We start from the raw sequence: 21917 nt of genomic DNA, 5'->3' as shown, positions 1-21917 counted from the left end.
CTGGATCACATAAGAGCTTTGAGTCAGCTACTACCTCCAGACTGATGGACCTGATCCTGTTGCTCCAATGGTAGAGGTTCATGCCTTTAGATTCAGAGGTCCTGGGGTTCACTGCTCCAAGATGACCCATCCAGAACATTGTCACATAAATGAAAACCCTGAGATCTTCCTTTCAGCTGATCTCTCCTGTCCATCTCTGTCTCCCCACATGCGTCTCTTTGTGCACAGGAGGAGACAGTCACGCTTGCACAGCTTTGTATGTTGTTAAATCAAGAATATAAAGGGTCTAAGTGAATCTGGAGAATGGGGAATCAAGACAGGAACTGTCTTCTTTACGGCCCATGCAGACTGTCCCCATCTCTCCATTCCATCCAACATTCCTTTCCTGGTCAGACCTGAGTCAACTATGGAGGGCGACCAGACTTCCTACTTGGGACATGGGCAGCAGAGAGGTGATGGTATGGATCAGTGCATGAGGGGAGAGTTTCTTGTTGGGGGATTTAGGAAGGGTTATGTTGAGAGAGCTTTAGCGCCTTGGGCAGAGGAAGAAATGAGTCTGCCCGTCTCTCCCTACTCCAGCAGCACTTCATGGGGAGTGGCAGCTCTGAAGCAAGTTTTTTTGTAAACCTATGGAACAACCCCGCTGCCCTCAAATTGGGAGACTCCTGGCTCTCTGGCCAACCTTCTGACATCCCCATACGTCCTGAGATGCTGAAGGTGATCATGAGCGCCTGGGCAATCCTCCCGAAGCCTCAGGCTAGGCAAGAATACACAAGTATTACGTGACTGCTTGCTAAGTGAGGGCAGCATCTAACAAAGGTAGATGGTGTATAAATAATCATTGAAAACTGAATGGAAAAGCAGGTTGTCTGTTCCCAAATCTCTTCAATAATGGAAGAGCAAGCAGCTGTCAGGCCACCTCCCCCAGATCCCTCACTCAAGCAGACAGCCACTGCATTATTAATCATCTGCTCCTGCAGAGTGGCTTTAAAGTCAAGGGGACAGAGTGTGGGCTCAGGATAATGGCCGAACACATGGGGAAGTAACATCTTCCTTTTGCCTTGATGTTTATTTCCAGCAAATGGCTCCACTTCACCTTGATCTTCCTCTTTCTATAGCAGCTTCGCCGTGGCTCAAGTTGGTAGCACCATCACCGGGGGTCAGGAGTTCATTATTATTCTTTGCATTACAGTAGCATCTAGCGGCCCCACCCACCATTTTGCTAGTCACGATACAGACAGTAAGGGGCGAGCTCTGTGAGGCTGGGATTACACTGTTAGATCCTCTTGTTGCCCAATGGCAGCTGAGGCACAGGGAGATTACAGCCCTAGGATAAAGCCCATTGAAGTCAATGGGAGTCTTTCCATTTAATTCAGTGGGTCTGGGTTCAGTTCTTCAGGGTGAGGACTTTGTGGGAGTAACACGTCTTGTGCTATGCCTAGAAATCTGATTGTACAGCCTTTTGTATCTGTTATTTTTTTGTTTAGGAAGGTGGATTAAGTCCTCCCAAAAGCTGCAAGTCTCAAAGATGCTGTCACAATTTAGCCAGAACACTTGCTAGCCACGGGCCATTGAGAATTGACCGGCTGATGCTGTCTGTCTGCCCCAGGCTAAAGCCAGGACTCCTCTAAGGATCCCAACCAGGATTCAAGCAGCCAGCATCATCCATTGCTTTCATCTCAGGGAGAGTTTACCCCACCCTCCAAATCAAGTCCTGGAGCAAGACATGCCCATGTCCTCCTCCTGCTTGTATAGCTTCCTGCTGATTAAAGCTCCAGTTCAGCAAGGCACGTAAGCGCATGCCTAACTGCAAACATAGATACGAGTAGCCCTGTGGACTTCAGTGTTCTAAGTTAGGCATGTGCTTAAGCCCCTCACTAAAATCCTGATCTGGCTAAGTGTTCCATACCCTCTGGGGGGAGGGGTGCTGCGTGACGGCTTTGGGAGTCTGGGGCACTCAGCGCCTTGCAGGAAATACTGAGCAACTTGATGGGATCACAGCTGGTAAACTAGCTGTAGCTGAGCCCAGCTTCACTGCCTCCTTGGCTGGTGTTTTTAACTAGAGCAGAGTTGGGAAATAACTTATCCCTGCATTGAACCTCGTTGGGCTGTTTTGTCTGGACGCATGGAATTGTTTCTGATTGTAATTGGGGTTTCAGTGCAAATACTTGCAATCATGCATTCAAAATTTCCTTTCTGTGAATATTCTGCAATGTTTGCTCTAAATTAGATGGTAAACAGACATTCCGGAACATACACCTCTACCCCGATATAACGCGACCCGATATAACACGAATTCGGATATAACGCGGTAAAGCAGTGCTCTGGGTGGGGGGGGGGCTGCGCACTCCGGTGGATCGAAGCAAGTTCGATATAATGCGGTTTCACCTAATACACGGTAAGATTTTTTGGCTCCCGAGGACAGCGTTGTATCGGGGTAGAGGTGTAATACCTTTGCTGGAACATTCCCAGAAAGCAAACACCACCAGACCAAACTGATGTGAGAATTCTAATGGAGATTCACAGGCATATTGTTCTTGCAATCTTTGTCCAAGTTTGTTTTTCACTTTCACCTCCAACAACTCCGTGAGAATGCTGGTGCTAAAATGGGCTGTGAAATTCACAATTTCTCCTTCATGAAATTTCACCTGGAAAGATTGGCTGTTTTTGTGCAATATCATACCGCCTCACAGTGGCTTGATTTGTAATTTTGTAATTTTTTGCAGTGCTCATGTGCTGAAATGTACATACTCGTCAATGTACATTTACCAACCACTCTTCCCCTTATTGTAACTATTGGTGACCTTTCTCTGTAAAGTTAGGTATCACAGGGTGTGTATCTGCTACCTACGTCAGTGACAAAGCCATACGAAGAATTGTACTAATGCTTTAATAGTCATTTTTAGTAGGAAGAAGGGTTACGCTGAAGAGAGAACTCATGTATCAAAGAAAAGCAAGTAGAAGCCTGTTTATCCAAGTCATCGGGATGGCTACATGTAGTTCCCAGGGAATAAACCTAGAGCTGAGTGGCACATCCCTTTGGGATAGGACAGGCAGTCTGATTACACACACACCTATAGACGTTATTCACCCATTGGATGTGCCGTGGCAGCCGCAGAAGGAAGTTATTTAGAGACTGCATGTCACTTAACTCCCGTGCCCCTGAGGGTGTGATCAGATAAGATTTTCAGTGCTTTATTTTCATAAACTGCCAATTTTTTCCTAGTTATAGATACTCTGCTTTAATCTGCTATCCATCTCTTCTGTCTGCAGCCTGCTCTGCTGCGCTGGAAAGGGAAGTGGGATCAAGGGCAGGGGAGGGAAAGGAGAAAATGTCTAGATCACTTTAGGGCTAGGTTATAACTTGGCCTACATGCTTATGCAGGGGAATAAGCTTCCCACTGTCACTGCTGCATGGGCTACCTGGACCTTAGATCCAATGCTTACTCCCTACAGAGGAGGTAGCTACGTGTGGATTTGGGCACCTAACTTCTTTAGATTCCTTTGAACCCTCCCCCCCTTTGAAAGGGGTGAAGAAGGTTAACCTGTGATACCAGCAGGCTGCTTAATGGCTTTTAAATAAAGCCAGGAAAATCCCTTCTTGTTCTGAGAACTGTCCCAATCCCACAAAATGGCAGCTGCAGAGAAGGTTTCCCTGCGGTTCCCGGTTTACCAGAGTGTGACGGAGAGCGGGGTGCGAAGAAGGCTCATTTATTCATATCACACCTCTAGGGAGAATAGGGGTTAAGTGTAGATGTGAAGATTTGCCCTGATTCCCAACCTTCACTGTCTTCTCCATGAATATCTTACCTAGATTGATATTTCAAAGCTATTTTGGGCAGCAACAACAAATTTAATCTACAGTTTGTTCGCATGCTGAAGTACTGTACCATGAAGACTCAGATCAATTTTGACAGTTCCCACTATTTAGAGCGGCATGAAAAGCTAAACTATGAATCACTGAGTATTTACAATGGAATTCATCCCAGGGTACCTGTCCTCCCCTCACTCTGAAATGAAGGCCTCATCGAAGATATCTGTGAGAGCTTAAAGGCTCTGGACTAGAGGCTCAGCTAGTGTGAACAGGCCTGTCCCTAGGCTAGGATCCACACAATGGATAATACTCTGTAGTGGTTCTGGAATTCAAAGGCCCTCCGGTCAATATAGCCTACTCTGGAAGTTCTTTGGGACTAGTTCCCTATAAAATCTGGTGAGAATTAAGCTCTTTAAATAGAGCAAACATATGTTTCTCTCCTTCTGGAAGCTGGGGCTGGTAGAGTAGTGGGAAAAAATGTCTTCAGAAATAATTATTTAGCAACCAAATGTTAACAAGTCACAACTAGTTCTTTTGGAACCTTTATAGTGCTAGCAGAGCTGGCCCTGGCTGGTGCACAGGACACTTAGGTTCAATTCCAAGCTGAGACATACACTTCCTGTGTGACCTTAGGCAAGACAGTTAATCTACCATGTGCCTCCTTTCCCTTCTGTAAAATGGGGATAATCTATTTGTTTTAGCATTTTTATCTCACTGCCCATTGCTGTAGTATCTGAGTACCTTCCCGGTGAAACTCATTTGATCGCTGTTCTACCCAAGAGAAAAGATAAAGGTCAGAGTGGGAGAGCTCCTGGGCAAATCAATCATTGAGAAGAGAGTGGTTAGATGAAAGAGGAATGCAATGGCCTTTTCATCTCAAGACATGGAAATAATGGATAATCTGGCCACCCAACAGAATTCTCTACTGTGCATTGACAAAATCATCCTCAGAGTGCAGATGAGGATGGCAGGTGTCCCTCCATCACATCCTTTGATGTTCCGTTGCAAGGGAGTTAGTTACGTGAATTAGGCAACGCAGTTCAACATGCAGACTTGCTAAAAGGCAGGGCCAGTTCAAGTATGGCTGAGCCCCCCTGCAAAGCTGTTAGAGCTCCAGAATTTCAAGGCCCAACATTTGGTGCCTTACACTAATCCGAGCCCAGACATCTTCCTGTCCCTGAACTCTCCTGCCGTGTCAGGTAAGTGGGTTGGGCTCAGTGCGGTGCAAGAGGGGTGTAAGTATCGTGTCCAGGACTGGTGGATGTGCTTGCAGACAGTGGAAAGCAAGCTTAGTACCGGTACTTCAGTATTACAAAGCACCTTGAGATCAGCAGATGGGAACTGAGCAGTTATTTATGTCTCCTAAACTGTGCTAGGAGAAATCAGGACTTTACAGCTAGTTCAAGGTCTATGAAGCCTTGAAAGAGTAAGAAAACTGGACCGTAGCTGGCTGAGTGGGAGTGTGCTTCTGTCATATATGGCCTGTTTGTCAGTCAGAAGCAGAGATAACACACATTAGCTTTTCGTTTCTCTGAAGTGGATTTCCAGAACTCTAGCAACTCACTGTAAGTGTCAGGCAGGGGTTCTGGGTAAACTAGAGCTAGGGTAAAATGTTCAAAAGTGCCCAAAGGATTTAGGAGCCTAAGTCATGTTGCTTTAAGGGCCAGGTTTTCAAAAGTATTTAGGTGCCCAAAGATGCAGATGATGGAAGGACACGAGAGGACGGCTCCTACCTGGCTTGCCAGGGGATTGATGGGTGTTGGCAAAAGCCAGCAACACAACCTTTGCTGTCCAAAATAAGCATTAAAGCATGGAGAAGTCTGTTCGCGGGATCAGAACAAAACGGCCACACACACACGTCCTCTGCAATAAGAGCCTAATATTGGGAGAAGGGGTTTCAATTGAAATATGTGTTAAAATATAGTTCCTGCCTTAGCTTATCTAACAAACGCGTCTACTGCGACCCAGCCTCACCCCCAGATCAAGGGATGAAAGGCCACGTGGCTTCAGTTTTTATTGCACTCTTGCCAAATGCACTCTGCCCTTTCCAATTTCCCTCTGTTTCTGGCATGAAGCAGGGTGTTGCTGAGCTTTATTCTTACCGGTCTGCTGGTGCCTGCTTTCACAAAGGCGTCCCTGCTAGGGTGACCAGATGTCCTGATTTTATATGGACAGTCCTGATATTTGGGGCTTTTTTTATATGGGCTCCTATTACCCCCCCCACACACACACACACCCTGTCCCGATTTTTCATACTTGCTGTCTGGTCACCCTAGTCCCTGCCAGTATCCTAAAAGGACCTGCCTCTTGGCTCCTTTTATTGAGTCTTTCTCAGTGTGGTTCCACTGCCATACGTGATGTCAGTCCTCCGTTGCCTCCGGCAAAGTGGAAAACATCTGCCTCCTACAACCCTGCAGTCACTCACAGGATAGTCGGCATTTTGCTGCCCTAGGCAACCACCTGTTCTGGCTATAGGGTACATCCTTCATCACACAGATGCGCTTTCACCTGCTGGCTCTCACACAGGCTGTGGGGCCCTGGATGCAGGGAGCGGTGAAGACTCTGTCTCCTGGTGACTCCGGTATTGGGTGTTGAGGATTGTTCTTAATCTAAAAAGAATATGAAATAAAATGAATGCTGTGACCCTTCTCTCTGATCCCACTGCTTCCTGCTGTGCAAGTCACTCCCCTTGCTATGCCTTGACATCTGCCATCTGCCTGCTCGACTTAGTCTGTGTAGCTTTGGGGTGCTGACAGTCTCTTATTTATTATTCGTAGTACAGTAACACCACGGAGCTCTACTCATGGACCAGGGCCCTGTTATTCTAGACGCTGTTTATACAGCACCTGGCACAACAGGGCTCTGATCCTAAGTGGGGGGGACCTCCGGGTGCTACCCTATTAAATGCCCCAAATCAGGTTTTAGGGCAGCTGTCTAAGATCTTGCAAATCTGTCTCTCTTGTGGCTGGTTCCACACGGAAGCACTGGGTGCAGGGATTAGAGCGGAGGCGCTCGCGTCAAGGCAGACGGTTGGAAGAACAATAGCAGCAAATCCCCTGACACATTTGCTCATAATCCAGCCCCTGTCTGTGCAGGCCACAGATGGCACAAAAAGCCCTGACAAAAGAGAGACAGGAGTAGTTGGGGGTTGAGAGGGTGACAGGAAGAAAGTGAGGGCGGAGGAGGGATGGAACCCTTGAAAGTGCTGGGTGTGCCAATGAATCACTGGCACATTTACTCTGTGCAATTTACGTGGAGAGAGGGGCCCTTTCAGTTTCTTGGTGTTTATGGCACCCGAAGCCCCAAATCAGCAATAAAATGCCAGTGGGGAGGTGTATATATGTCACTAGGGAATCATAAAAAGTATCAGGTAAGAGCTCACCCATTCATGTGGTTGGGAGAGGAGTGGAGAGAGAGAACTCATTACATCGTGGGGTGAAACGGCAGGAGAGATTTTGGGGATGGGGGCAGGGAAAAAGATGGCACACATTAACTGATGCAGAATTCGGACCTGATTCTCCTCTGGGAGTAACTACAGTGAAATCAATGCTGATACATTGGTGTAAGCGTGGAGTAAGTGAGAGCAGAATGAGACACACTGGGCTAGATTTTCAAAAGCACTTGGCATATTAGGCGCATGATGCGTGTTTAGCTCATTTGATAATCTGGCCAAAGTGTCACGATGGAAACTTTTATATTATTTATATCAGGGGTTCTCAAACTGGGGGTCGGGACTCCACCCCAAACCCCGTTTTGCCTCCAGCATTTATAATGGTGTTAAATATATAAAAAAGTGTTTTTCATTTATAAGGGGGGGGCGGGTCGCACTCAGAGGCTTGTTACGTGAAAGGGGTCACCAGTGCAAAAGTTTGAGCATCACTGATTTATATAAATGGATTTCACTTCCTTCCCCCAAAAACACAAGGGGAGGAAAAAAAGACAAAAAACAAAAAGTAAAGGACTGGAAAGGGAACGAAGGAGGGGAAAGGAAAGCAACATCTTGGTTTCCATTCACTAGGAATTAATCAGTTTTCTAAAAAGTCAGGCCAGATCTCCAGTTTGTCTGAGGTCTCTCTTCTCCAAAACATTACCCACTCTGTAGCTAATTGGAGCTTTTAGTTACTGAATACTTCAAGCGTTACCTTATCGAAATGCTAAAATGGCACCTGGGCTTTTTTTGTTTGAAGATCCAGTCCCAATTTTGAGATGCTGAGCACTTGAAAATCTGGGCTTGATGTCTTTTGGAAATCTGGCCCATTATTTGCCAGATTGTAGCAAAAATATTCAATCCTTCAAAAACAATTCCTTTCTGGTGAGTTTAGTTATAAACAAGCCAATTTTCTTATGGAATGCCCAGGAAACTTGAAACACGATGATTCTGAAATGATTTTTTTTTGAGGAAAAAATATATTCATTTAAGTTCTAAAGTTATTTTAGTGGGCTGGCTAGTGTCTGTGCCCTATTGCCATCTACTGGATGGAATCAGAACTGCTCTACTCTGTGTCATAAGCCCTATGATGCTACTGTTGAGACTTGGTTACTTCTGTGGCCATGTTATCCAGCAAAGAGTTGACTGTGAAGATCTAAACGACCATGGATTTGTGGCAACAGATTAATTTGTTAGATACCTCGAAGAGTCCATTTATGGACATTGGTCGCTGAAATGTATTACTTTCCTGATTACTGTGGAATAGATTGTGTTGGTCTTCAGGCCTGGAATGGGGAATGAGACCCCCCGGCCCTTGTGCCGCTACACAAGCTATCTGAACCCAGGAGGAAGTGGGCACTGCTGGTTTTCATACTACTTGATGGAACAGCTGAAGACTTAGGTGAGAGTGAAAAATGAGCGGAACCTTTGCACTGATGGGTACATTGGAGTGGTTTTGTACATTGCTGCTGGTGTACATCAGCAGGCACTATCCCCTAGAGCAAGGGAGGGAATTGTACCTCTGCTGGGAGTCTCTGAGGCACAATACCTCCTGGGCTGGTGCAACTTACTTACCACCCTGTGCTCAAGGCTGTGCCTGCAGGCAAAATCAAGCCCAGAGGCTATAAAAGTCAATTTGCATCCCGCTTTCATGCTGGCTTAGCAACCATGGGAGAGGTTTTCTGTGTACAATGTAAACATAATACCTAATTTGTGATTATGAATTCATTGTGCCGTTTGCTGAAGTGATATTACAGCAGGAGGGAATCTGATTTCCATTCTCTGGTGAGGGCTCCCAGAATGCCAGTGTCCCAAGTGCTTTTACCGAGCAGTAATGTCAATGCTAGGAGTTGTCTCAGACATGCCAACAGCAATTGAAAATAGGCCAGATCCTCAGCTGAAGTAATTCCATGTAGCTCCACTGCAGGCAGCATTCAGCCATGCAGGAGCCATGTAGACCAGGGGTGCAAGGCCCCCTGAGGGGCCATGAGCAGGTTTCAGGGGGTCCGCCACACAGGGCCGGCATTAGAATCATCGGGGCCCAGGGCAGGAAGTCAAAGCCATGCTGCCCTGAGCCCCGCCACCTGGGCCTGAAGCCTGAGCATCTTAGGCTAGGGGTCTGCCATGGGGCCCTGTGCAGTTGCCTTGCTTGCTACCCCAACGCAGGCCCTCGTTTTTATATGCAGAAAAACAGTTGTTGTGGCACAGGTGGGCCATGGAGTTTTTATAGCATGTTAGGGGACCTCAGAAAGAAAAAGGTTGAGACCCCCTGATGGAGACTTGCCCCTCGGAAGAGCTGGCCTGTTGTTCTCCAGCATGGCGGGAAGTCCTTTTCACTATATAAGCTGCCAGGTGAGTGTGCTGAGAAAATGGGGTGCTGTTTGTTTTTGTTGACTGAAAGTAACCAAAAATACTATTCCAACAAGCAATGGACCAAAAACAGCTGGAACCAGCAGTATTCACACTTCTCTCCTTCCCTGGGGATTTCCATTCAGAATAGAACTGCATCCCATGACTGCAACAGAGCTCCCTGGAGTGTGCAAAGTCTGCAGAAAGCCATGGCACAGTGGCCAGTCAGTGTCTGCCCCAGGATGATGTGCGGGAGGAGGAAAGCTGAGGGCTTCACACTGCAATTCCCAGTAGGGTGTGATGTTTAGGTCTCGGGGGGTGAGGAACAGCAACCACTGCGCAGCTGTGTGAGAACTCCTTACCGGCCAGTTCATGGTCCTGGAAAAGTCACCAAGGCTCTGTCCTTCTGGCTGACGGATGCAGTGCTAGAGGTGGCATAGTCAGCTAGTAAGAGAAATGAGGAAGACAAGAGACCCCTAGGCTGGGAACTGGTCATTCTCCATATATCCTGAAGCCAAAATACAGTAGAAATAAGCCTTGGTGGTTGGTACATTTCCGCACTCTTGAACACTGCAGATTTCAGACCTAGGGAAGTAATACAGCTTGGCTAGACTTTACAATGCATTTTGGGGGCATAATTCACCTAGCCGTACACCACTAAAATCTTGCATTAGGGTGTGTGCGGTGTTTAGATGTTGCATCGACCTTGTGCTGGGGTGAATTTCACTCTTCCTCAATAAACTGATAAGGGCTAGTCAGGTAGCAAATCATGATCACTGCTTCCGGTTTGGCTAAGAATTGTGCCACACAGTTGGTTTTGTTACTCCCTGACCACTACCCTCTCCTACCACCATGGCTTGTTTGTCTTCTCTGTTTTGACTGTAAACTCTTTGGGGCAGGGACTTTACTGGCAGGGTTTGTACAGGGCCTCTCAGTGTTACCACAGTAAAAAGTTTAATAATAAAAACCACATGACCTGCGCTCAAAGTTTGGAAGCTCATGGTATAGTGGGCATTTAAAACAACACTTTAAATGGATTGTTGAGGGGGTTTATTGTTCAGTTACTGTATCTGCCAGATCTCTGGAAGGCTTTGGTCTGTCTATTACTCACTGTGGCTCAATTTGTGACTGCGTCTTGGAGACAGAAAGGGAGCGAGTGGGGCAAACCCTGGCTGGAGGCCAAAGAGAGGCAATATACAGTAGGAAGAAGCTGCAGATCATTCAGCACAGACACTTTTCTGCAGTTAGTCTGTGCTTTCTGAGGTCAGTGACAAGACGTTGCCTGTCAGACAGGCAATTATTCCATTTTGGAAACAATTCTTTCTGGCCATGGGAATATTTCCAAGTGCGTGGATCTGTTTTGGATGACTGTGTACTGGGCTGCCCTGGATCAAAATGGCATTGTTCTTTGGCTCATGCAAAGCCATGTTGCTACTGCCTAGGGAAGTTCTTGAATAACAGCTGCTATTAGTTGCTCATCCCTGAAGCTCCATGCAGGTGGCCAGACAATGTTTTCATTCAAGTGGAACCTGGAGGCTACAGTGAGAGTGCTGGCATGGAACAGAAATACCTCCCATGCTGAATACACCCACGTACCAGAGATCAGATTCAGCAGCTTTAGCCTTGAAATGGTGAGGCTCTCCTACCTCCTGTGTGGCTCAGATTTTAACAGGGCGTAAAGGGGTTAGGTGCCCCAACCACAGTGAGGGAGTTTAACCTGGTGGTTCCTCATTGGCTCATCAGGGAATCAGACCCTCAGGTGGAATTAGTTCCCATACATGTTTCCTTGTCGCTTGGATGCTGTGCGCCACGGATCAATGGAAAGTCTCCCACTGACTTCAGAGGGCTCCGAATCAAGCCCCATAAGGGCTTTTTTTAGTCATGAAGTGGCAGTGGCATTGGGTGCGAGTGTGAGCTTCTGTTGTCAGCCTAGGAACTGAGGATCCCCAGGGACTGGTACATTGTAACTCTCTTTCGGTGGGGAGATGGCTCCCGTTATCATGGGAGCATCTCGCAGCGTTCAAGGTATTGATCCTCCGACACCCCTGTCAGCTTGTGCAGTGCTAGTATCCTTGTTCTCCAGTTGAGGAACCCAGGCACAGAAAGGTTAAGTGCCTTGCCCAAGCTCACACAGGAAGCCTGTAGCAGAGCAAGAACTTGAACCTGGATCTCCAAAGTCTAAAGGTAGCACCCGACCCACAGGACCAGCCTTCTGTTTCCGATGGGCCACCTACACGACATGGCATGGCAGTCTGGCTCACAGACCCCTTCTCACCAAGCACTTAGAGTGGAATAGTGCTTCAGCAAAGCACTGTGACCCACCCTGAGATTTGACCAGTCAGAGTTATGGCCTTTTGCCTCATCGATCTCCTTCTATGTCCCCTTTCACCATAGTACACGAGTGTCTGTTTCCCAGTTCTCCTGCCAAATGTACAATTTAGATCTTCTGCTCTTGCCGTTTGGCTCATTTTGTGGTGGAGCTTGTCTCCTCGTGTCATTTTACACCCTGGCTGCAGCCTCCTGGCAGTGTGCTTGTGTCACAAACATTACTGCAGCCCTGGATGGGCTTCCTAATCACTGCTGCAGAACGGGCTTTTGTGAGTCACCGGAAAAACTCGCAGACCCCTCCTTGTCTTTGTTTTCCTCCCCCCTGCATCGAGTTCCTTCGGGCACATGAGCATCAGCAGGTTCTTCCAGTCAAGAAGCATGTGGCACCTGTGTCAGGCAGCGCTGTTGGAAGGGGGCTGCCCGCAGAAGAGCTGGCACTCAGCAGTGTTATTCCGGCTGCTGCCCCTCAAAATCTCTGCCCTGTCTAACTGAGTTGGCTGGCTGGTGAGCTGGCAGGATGCCCTCCTCACACATGGCTGTTAGTGCAGGTCAGTGAGGCCGCCAAGACCTCATTGATGATCATTAAGCAAGAGTCCAAGCCAGAAAGGCCCTAATGTTCTTCTCTATCCCGCGGTTAAAGCTGGTCCATGGGCAAGGGGAGGTGGCAGCCACAATTCAGCTCCCAATTAGATGAACTGCTAAAATGACAAACCTGCCCCAGGTAGGTCCAAGGATTGGCTAGAGCTCTGCCAAACGCAGTTTCATGCTAATCCAAGAGCACAGGACTGTGGGGGGGGGGGGTGGCAAGACAACAGAAATGGGGAGGGGGTCCGGTCTTTCCAGCTCTCCAGGAGACTCCCTTTTGCCCCATAATGTCCTTGCCCCTGAACACTGCACTGTCCAGCACTGGAAGCTGAGTAGCCATGCTCTGCTGCTGGGGCAGGGATCGACGGGAGGAGTGGGGCTTTTTCTGCTGTTGTGCTCTTAACAAACTGCAGCTCTCGTGCACAAAGCTGATAGACGTCCGCCTGATGTGGAGGGTCTGGTTGATCCAACAGCTTGGCATGTGATGGTAGGGGAGAAGAAGGGAAGGAGTCCCACAGCCAGAGGACACTCTCTTGGATTTATCCCCAGGAGGTCCCATCTCCAAATGACTGCAGCCGGCTTCCTGGGCTCTCTTTCCTCTGTCCCATAACATGCTGGAGGCTCTGAAGTTGCACAAGGTCTTAAATGCCCATTTAACACAGCGTGAGACTGGGATGAGTAACACAGGCTGCAGTTCAGAGTTCCTTCTGTGGGCCGCCAGCAGTGGTCCATGGCGGCAATAAAAGATGATGAGCATTCCTGCATTCCACGACAAGGGCTCCATGAAGCTGCAAACAGGCACAGCGGTCAGTCTGCAAGCTGCTATCCCGCCGCTGCTGACATCTGCTATTGCTGACACTAACAATGCGCCTAGCGGTAACTCTGCCTGCCTCACAATAGACTCCCAGCGAAGTTCAGCTGGGTGGAAAAACTCTAAAGGGAGCCAGCACCTGCTTAAAGAAGTTCATGAACTTGTTTCAGTTTCAATGTCCCTTCATCCCACACAAAGGCCAGAATGATTACATGTGACAATGGCTGAAGAAAAGAAAAATCTCAGCAAAACAAAACCTTTTCCCTTCCTCCTCCCACTCTATTTTCCAAAGGAGCCAAATGAGATTTTTTTTTGTACTCTGAATGCAAAAAACACATGCCTACTAATCATTCCACATGGCCTCTTACTATTCTGTGTGCATCTGATTCCATCTCCTCCTAGGTTAGAATTAGCAATGGGTGCAGGACAGAAAACATTCAGCTGTTGGCTACGCCTGCTCCACGGAGATGGGCCAGACCAGGCTGGATCAATGCCTTGGCTTTGAATCAAACTTGCCCTTTGAATCCTTGGGAAGTACAAGAAAAAGTTTGGTTAACTTCTCCCTCCCACACTCGCCAATTATTTTGCTGCCTGTCTGGGTTCCAGCCAGAAGCAGAAATGTTGAAAATATCACAAGGAAAAGGCTGTTTCCAGCACGACCAAAAGCAGAGAGCCCCAAGAAATCCTGTGTGAGAAAAATCTAGTCTTGCAAAAGTGACAGCCCAGTTGGGCAGACTTTAAAAAAAAACCCTCATTAAAATCTCAGCATTTGTTGGGTTTGCAGGGATTGTGGGTCTGTAGCCTCTAATTAGAGGAAGAACCTGAGGTTCCTATTAGAGCTGGTCGGAAAATGGGAAAACATTTTTTGGGGGGGTGCCAAAGATTTCTTTCCATTTTTGTGTCATAATTTCCCAGTCAGTTGCTGCTCTCCTGGATGTGATCTGCATTGCACTGCGAATAGCAATTGTACCTAACCTAGTTGCACCTTTTTTATTTTTGCCAGGCTAAGTAAAATAATCCGGTTTGTAATATGCAGCATTTATGGGGACTCCCTGAACGCTAGAGTCCAGGGAGCCTGGAGCATCTACAGCCTTTGCCTTTGAGTCTGTGCTACACACAGCAAGTTACCAGCCGTCTAGCGGGGACAGATCCACAACCCTCAGAGTGATGCCCTGCGTGGGGTCAGTTGCAGGACTCCTGAGTGTGACTAAGCGGGGGACAATAGGGCCTCTGGCACGTATGGAAAACCTCTGCCTTTCCAACAGGTCCAGTGCACGTTTACAGTGAAATGATGCCTTACCTCATTCAGTAATACGAAGAAAGAGGGTATGTTTCCAACAGTGATTGGCAGTGGGAATCAAGTATGTCTTTGGCAAGGAACTAGAGCATCTCTTTGCTGAACATCTGCTAGCTATGGATGGTGCTCAAAAGAAAAAGTGTCGCAACCCATAATATGTTCAAGCCATGACAACAAAGGGTTTCTTCTTCCATGCCTGTCTTCTCCTGTTTGGTAAGGGCTTGCACACATCATTCCTGAGACTGATCTCATTCACGCCAGAATAACCGAAAAAGCATTAATGATGCACCACAGGGATTTAAAACTGTGTGTGAGTGAGAGGAAAAAAAACCCTAAAAGGAAGGAGTTGAAGGCAGCATACAGACACAGCTGAATATTACTGATTTTATTTTTTAAACATTTTTTTCATATAATAAAATTCAATATGGACAATTTAACCTTTAACTAACAGAAGATTTTCAAAATTGGCTTTCTAAAGTTAGTCTAAGTCTATATTTTATGTCGCAGGGAACAACTGGGTGCTCAGCACTTCTGAGAATCAGGCCATATTTTTTCAGTGCCTAAATATGGATTTGGGAGCATAACTTTAGGCAATTTTTCTTTTAAGTCATGGCTAAAGCATTTTGCTTCCATCTTGTATACTCTCCAATTAAAAAAAAATAAAAATGTCATATGCAAACTCCATGTAACGTGTACAGATTTGTTAACCTAAGCCAATATCATCCTACCTATTAAGGACTGGATCGTGGCCTAGCATAAATGGGAGACTAAGGTACATTGTTCCTCTCACGTCCCTGTAGGTCTGTTGCAAGAGATAGTATTCCCTCCATGCAGCAAGTTAGTAGCCGTAGCTCGACCCAGGGGTGGCTCCAGGCACCAGCGCTCAAAGCGCATGCCTGGGGCGGCACGCCGCAGGGGGCGGCCTGCCGGTCGCCATGAGGGTGGCAGTAAGGCTGCCTTCGGCGGCTTGCCTGTGGGAGGTCCGCCAGTCCCATGGCTTCAGCAGCAATTCGGCGGTGGGTACGCCAAAGGCGCGGGACTGGCGGACCTCCCGCAGGCATGCCGCCGAATCCGCGTTACCGGCGGACCTCCCGCAGGCGTGCCGCTGAGTCCGCATGACCGGCGGACCTCCCACAGGCATGCTGCCGAATCTGTGTGACCAGCGGACCTCCCGCAAGTGTGCCGCCGAGTCTGCGTGACCGGCAGACCTCCCGCAGGTGTGCCGCCGAAAGCAGCCTGACTGCTGTGCTTAGGGCGGCAAAATACATAGAGCCGCTCCTTGGGTAAAAATTTCAAAAATGCATTTTCAAAAGTGCCTAGTCACTTAGGAGCTTAAGTCTCATTGAGCCTAAGTCACTTTTGATAATGGGACTTAAAAGTGCCTAAGTGACTTAAGAGACTTCTGAAAATGCTGCCCCGTCTGTCTGTCTAATTTATTAACCAGATGGGAAAATAATTAAGGGGGAAATCCTCTCTGTCATTAGCTCAGCCTCTATTTTAAAATCTGGGCCTGTGGATTATTATGGTTTCCACCCTTTCAAGGCTCCCAGTTTCTAATGTCCTTGAGAGTGTTCAGACTTGGCTGAGACAATGTCACCACTTGCCAAGTCATCACAAGGACTCCAGAACATGCCTGAAGACTGGAGCAAGAGAGAGATGAGGGAAAATAGACAAGTAACTCTGAGACACTTTAGTATTCCTGGTGGTATTGCTGCCATCAGCTGTTCTATCAGCTTTCACAGGCCCTGCTATAATTAAGATCTGTCAACACTGATAAAAGGCAGAACATTCAGACAACTAATTAAGTATCACTTTAATACTCTAATATTTAAATCAGGTTCCTAAATCAGCGGAATAATAAAATGTTTTATGTATGCTTAAATGGCAGGGGAGCAGCATGTGAATATCTCAATAGTGGATTTAATTATCAATCCGTCTTGCCCTTACAGAGCCGAGCTGACCTCACCGCCGCTGAAGCGGAGCTGGAATTCTCCTGCGTCTCCGTGAAATAAACATACAGGCACGAGGCTGGCCCTAGGAGCTGGGAGCCAGGTAAGCAGTGAGACGTGCTGAGCCGCAGGTAAACTTCAGTAACCCTTGCAGCACATCTGGAGGTTGGAAGGGCTTAGGAACAGTGTTTCAAGGATACTTGTTGTTAAGGGGACGAAGGGGTGGTGGCAGGGCATAGCTGGCGTAAGAGTTACCAGCTGGCAGTAGGGTCAAGTGGGAGGGGTCTGCTCTCTCACAGATCATCTTTCAAGGTTGCATCAGTCCGTGGTTTGACGCAAAGTGTTGGGTATATTCAGGGCTCATGTGGGAGGAGGTGCTAATAAAATGGCTCCTCAAAAGGTCCAGGCCCTGTGTAGCCACACACAGGGCACATGCCTTGGACTGACCAGCCCCAGGCATGCTCACATGTGTTTACACAGGTTCAGTCTGACTTATTTCTTAGGCCAGAAAGCTTCCTGAAGCTGAAAAAATTAGACTTAATGGAAACCTTTAACTGCAGTGGAAACCTGATATCTTTGTCAGTGTTTGCTAGGGCTCGGGGTGGCTATGGATGTCTGTGGAACAAAGACGAATGGGTCGATTCAGGGAGTGTCAACAACAGCAGTGGGAGAGACCTTTTAATATTAAAAGCACGTGCTGTGGAAGCTGAATATGATCTAAGGAGGTGAAATGTAAAACCAAGCAGGCAAGGTAACACGTTAGGCTCCTTTTGTCTTCTGGTTCAAACTTCCGGGTGAGCCATTGACTTATCTGTGGTAGGAGATCCATGAGTTCACTGGGTCAGTCACCTCTAGGGTGACCGGACAGCAAGTGTGAAAAATCAGGACGGGGGTGGGGGGTAATAGGAGCCTATATAAGAAAAAGACCCAAAATTGGGACTGTCCCTATAAAAGTGGGACATCTGGTCACCCTAGTCACCTCCAGAAAATTTCTTCTGGGCCAGCAAATCTCTGGCATACACACCGAAGTGGGATCTCTCTGTAAGCATGCGAGTGTGCTTACTGGGGTGAGAAGACTACTTCCCCTTTGGACTATCCCACAGGCTATCTATGGAAACTCTTTCCATTGCAGGCCATCTCTGCCACCACCAGGATGTCTTGTCCCCTTAGTGTGCGTATCTTGCCATCTCTCCATTGTGCTTCCTTTGTGGGGCTTTCAAAAGAACAGCACTGGCAGAAAATATAGAGAGAGCTGTAGGCCAGGCCTGCTCCATGGGCTACAGCTCAGTGAATGGAAACGGGCCACCATGATCTCAACCAGGGTCTTATTCTTTGTGGATGATGCCGCCAGATGAGTTTCATCTCAGAAAATGAGCCAGTATTTGCCCACCAGATGTGGCCAGACATCCCAAATCTGTCTGAAGTCAACATGCTTAGCCAAACCCTTAAGTCCGTTCCCAAGTCCCAGCACAGGGCCCGTTTGAGTAGATCATTTCCCCCACTGCCTTATCCCCCCATCTCCTGCCAACCTGTTTCGGGCCAGATCATCAGCTGGTGTAAATAAATACAGCTCCACTGACTTCAGTGATTTACATCTGTGAGGATCTGGCCCTCACAGCAAGTAGAACCTGCTTAAAGCCAAAGTCCCTCCCCGTTTGTGGTCACTGAAAATCCTAAGGCTCTTTCTGCAGGAGGAGCTGTGTCCTGGCAGTATTTGAGTTTGGATTTTTTGCTTGCTTAAATTCTTCCTGCAACTTCATATGGCATCTGTATTCCCACTTCAGCCCTTTGAGTCTGTGTCGTGTTGCTAGCTAGTTGCCATCCCATATTTCAGTGACGGGTGAAATGATTGATCTCTCTGTGTTTTCTATCTCTGGCATAGTAATAGTGCACTTCAGCATCCTTCCAGATGAAAATAGACTTTATGGCAATCATGTTACAAAAGACGACTTATGTGAATTTCAACAAGTGAATCTTTTCACTTATGTTATATAACACATGACCTAGCTATTCTCCAAGCTTTGCCCGAGGAATGGGATGAATGAGCTGAAGGGGAAGAATTTTATTGGGAGTGGGCTGGCGTAGAGATGGGCAAATGCTGCAAGAAGGTTTCCTTAAAATTTATGTGAATTTTGAAACAAATTCACTTTGTCCCATTTGCTAATTTTCTGCATACATTCTACTGAGTTCCCGGGCAGGAATATTAATTGGAAGAGCAAATACTGTAGAATATCCACCCAAAGTGAATTATGACTGTAGAATTATGGGTGTTCACACTGGAAACCTGATTCTAAGAGTTAATCCAGTCAGAGAACAGAACTATGTCACGTGTCCAATAAAAACAGCTCATATTTTGCATATTGAATAATCACAAAGAGTTGGTCATGAGCCATCAACAGATAAAGATCCTGATCCTGTTATGAGCTCCAGATAGGTGGATGGGTGCTGTTGCAAGAGGCTGTCTTCAGGAATGGGCCTGAGAGTTATTTTCAGAATCCCTTGGCAAAAAGTGTTGGAAAAACAATTCCGTTTGAGAGAATCTCTATCTGTTAATACACAACTTGCCAACAGAAACAGTGAAATTTGTCAAAGAAATGAATCATGACAGATTATTTGCTCAGCTGTCATGGAAAGATTGTGGATATTGATCTGTTTCTAATTTTGAATGTCTCTTTATGGAAATTGAATGCCATGTGGAGTGTTAGTAGGCTGACCAGATGTCCCAATTTTATAGGGACAGTCCTGATATTTGAGGCTGTGTCTTATATAGGCACCTATTACCCCCCACCCCCTGTCCTGAATTTTCACACTTCCTGTCTGGTCACCCTAAGTGTTAGGCACCTGTGATCAATTGAACATGTGAATGTGTTATTTGTATTGCACCTGGTGGCCTCAACCGAGATCATAGCCCCATTGGGTTACACACCTTGCACACAAATAATCTAGTCATTGCTCCAAAGAGTTCACAATCTAAATAGACAAGACAAACAAAAGGAAGCTTTATGGATTTTCATCTCCATTTTACTGGTGGGGCAGTGATGGATTAAGGCCTAGAAGATCCTCCAAGGTATTTAGGCTGTTAACTTCCATTGTGTGTGTGTGTGTGTGTGTGTGTGTTAAATCAAATCCATCCATCTGATCTCAATGGAAGTTAAGAGCATAAATACCTTCTGAGGATCTGGGTCTAAGTGGCTTGCCCGAAAGTCACAGAGTCTGCTGCAGAGGTAGGAATAGAACCCAATCCTAATCCAGTGTCTTAACCTCAAGGTCATCCTTTCTTTGTTTGGGTGAAAGATTGCGGAGCCGGAATGATTGGCAGTTAATATACTGTGCATGCCCACTAAAGGAGCCTCACCTGTGCATGGCTGGAAAGAAAGGGGTTTCCTTATGGATGGACCTGGCTGGTTTCAGTATATTGCAAATCTGAAATTCTTTATTTGGCTCTCTGGAGGCCTACTGGAATCCAGGCAGCTGGAGTCTAGATTTTTAAGGAGACAGCGAGATCCAGTACAAGCCACTGTATAAATCCATGGTACTCCCACACCTTGAATATTGGGTGCAGTTCTGGTCACCCCATCTCAAAAAAAGATATATTAAAATTGGAAAAGGTATAGAGAAGGGTAACAAAAATTGTGAGGGATTTGGCACAGCTTCTGTACAGGAAGAGCTTAAAAAGACTGGGACTGTTTAGCATAGAAAAGACTTCTGTTGCGGGGGGATGTGATAGAGGCCTATAAAATCATGACTGGTGTGGAGAAAGTGGATAAGGAATTGTTATTTACCCCTTCATGTAACACAAGAACTAGGGGGTCACGTGATGAAATGAATAGGCAGCAGGTTTAAAACAATCAAAAGGAATTCCTTCTTCATGCAACACGCAATCCATCTGTGAAACTCATTGCCACGGGGTGTTGTGAAGGCCAAAAGTATAACTGGGTTCAAAAAGAATTAGATAAACCTTGATGGACCTAGCCACAGTGAACTATTAGCCAAGATTGTCAAGGACACAATCCCATGCTCAGGGTGTCCCTAAACCTTCGACTGCCAGAAGCTGGGGATGGCTCATTTGAAATTACCCTGTTTTGTTCATTCCCTCTGAAGCATCTGGAAGCAGCCACAGTCAGAAGGCAGGATAGTGGGCTAGATGGACCATTGCTCTGACTCTGAATGGCTGTTCTTATGTTCTAATTCACAATGCAATTTCCTACAAAGTGCTTGTGCATGCTCTGAAACTTTCATTTGCCTTCTGCATCCATGGTGCACTTTCTGGGGTCACTTCATGCGTATTGCCACCAACTACCATATGCTGGGAGTAACCGTGTAGCCATGGAGTAATTTAGAAGCAAACTAAGCCAAAAGCACAGGAGGGGAGCAAATGTTTCTGGAAAAGAATGCAATACAGGAGATATAATGCAGAACTAGTTACAGGACATACCTGTTATTTTCTCTTTCTTTATCGTGGTGACTTCATGTTGCTGTTTATTTTTACACTGTTTTATGTCTGGTGGGGCTAGAGTGGAAGCTTCATAGCAAATTATTCTCTCCATACTCCTGGAGAGTTTCTGTTTCACTGAGCACATTCAGGGAACATAATGGGATGACCAGCAAAAAAACACACACCCCAAACGGCTGGGTTTATTTATTTATTTTTAAATAATGAAATGCGCCAATTTCATACCCTGCAGTTCCTTCCTGACAACTCAGCCTTACGCATCAAATTCCAGTGAGTGACAGCAACCAGAGGCGATTCATAAGGGTGGTGTATCAGCATGTAATAATCATAATTACATGAAATAACAACTATCTAAAGGGCACCGCGGTGAGTGACAAGGCAGAGAATGTACCTTGACACCTGCCAAAGATGTACTAAACACACACAGGAATATTCCCCAGTATTCTGTCACTTTGTCAGCTCACAGAGCCAGTTGAAGTTAATAAAATTACTTCGACAAAGTCAAGCAGGGTTTTTTCCCTTGCTGTCAGAGGTACGCTGGTGTAACACAAGTTCACAAAGTCATTTAGGAGTTTGATCCAAATCTGGCAATGACTTTATCCTTCCTCTTTCTGGCTCTAATTAGTGTAAGAAGTACTTCCACGTGGAGCTTAATCTGATAATTATTAATGATTATAACAACAATAACTGATAAAATGGAGGCAGCAGTGGCCTTGTGGGAATTGGTTGAAAGACTCTCTGGAAAGGTTTGATGTTTTCTCTCATGCTCTCTCTTTAATGATTAATAGCAGGGGATCAGGGCTGGGATACATGGTAGTCGGGGCTTAACATTCAAGGCATGATTTTCATAAGTCACTGGTGATTTTGGGGTGCCTCCTTTTTGGGTGCCCAACTGGAGATGCCC

The 21917-nt window shown here is 46.6% G+C and overlaps 1 protein-coding gene across 1 annotated transcript in view; it reads left to right on the top strand.

Annotated features, from left to right (window-relative positions):
• The window catches only part of GALNT9 (polypeptide N-acetylgalactosaminyltransferase 9), a 684555-nt gene that overhangs the window by 138195 nt on the left and 524443 nt on the right, over window positions 1-21917 (top strand). The window contains exon 2 of the mRNA XM_044990515.1: window positions 16561-16663. The gene's annotated coding sequence lies outside the window, so the exon portion shown is untranslated. The remainder of the gene's footprint in view (window positions 1-16560; window positions 16664-21917) is intronic.

Source organism: Mauremys mutica, chromosome 16 (assembly GCF_020497125.1).
Source record: "Mauremys mutica isolate MM-2020 ecotype Southern chromosome 16, ASM2049712v1, whole genome shotgun sequence".
Taxonomy (NCBI): Eukaryota; Metazoa; Chordata; order Testudines; family Geoemydidae; genus Mauremys; species Mauremys mutica.
This window is presented reverse-complemented; position numbering and strand designations above follow the sequence as displayed.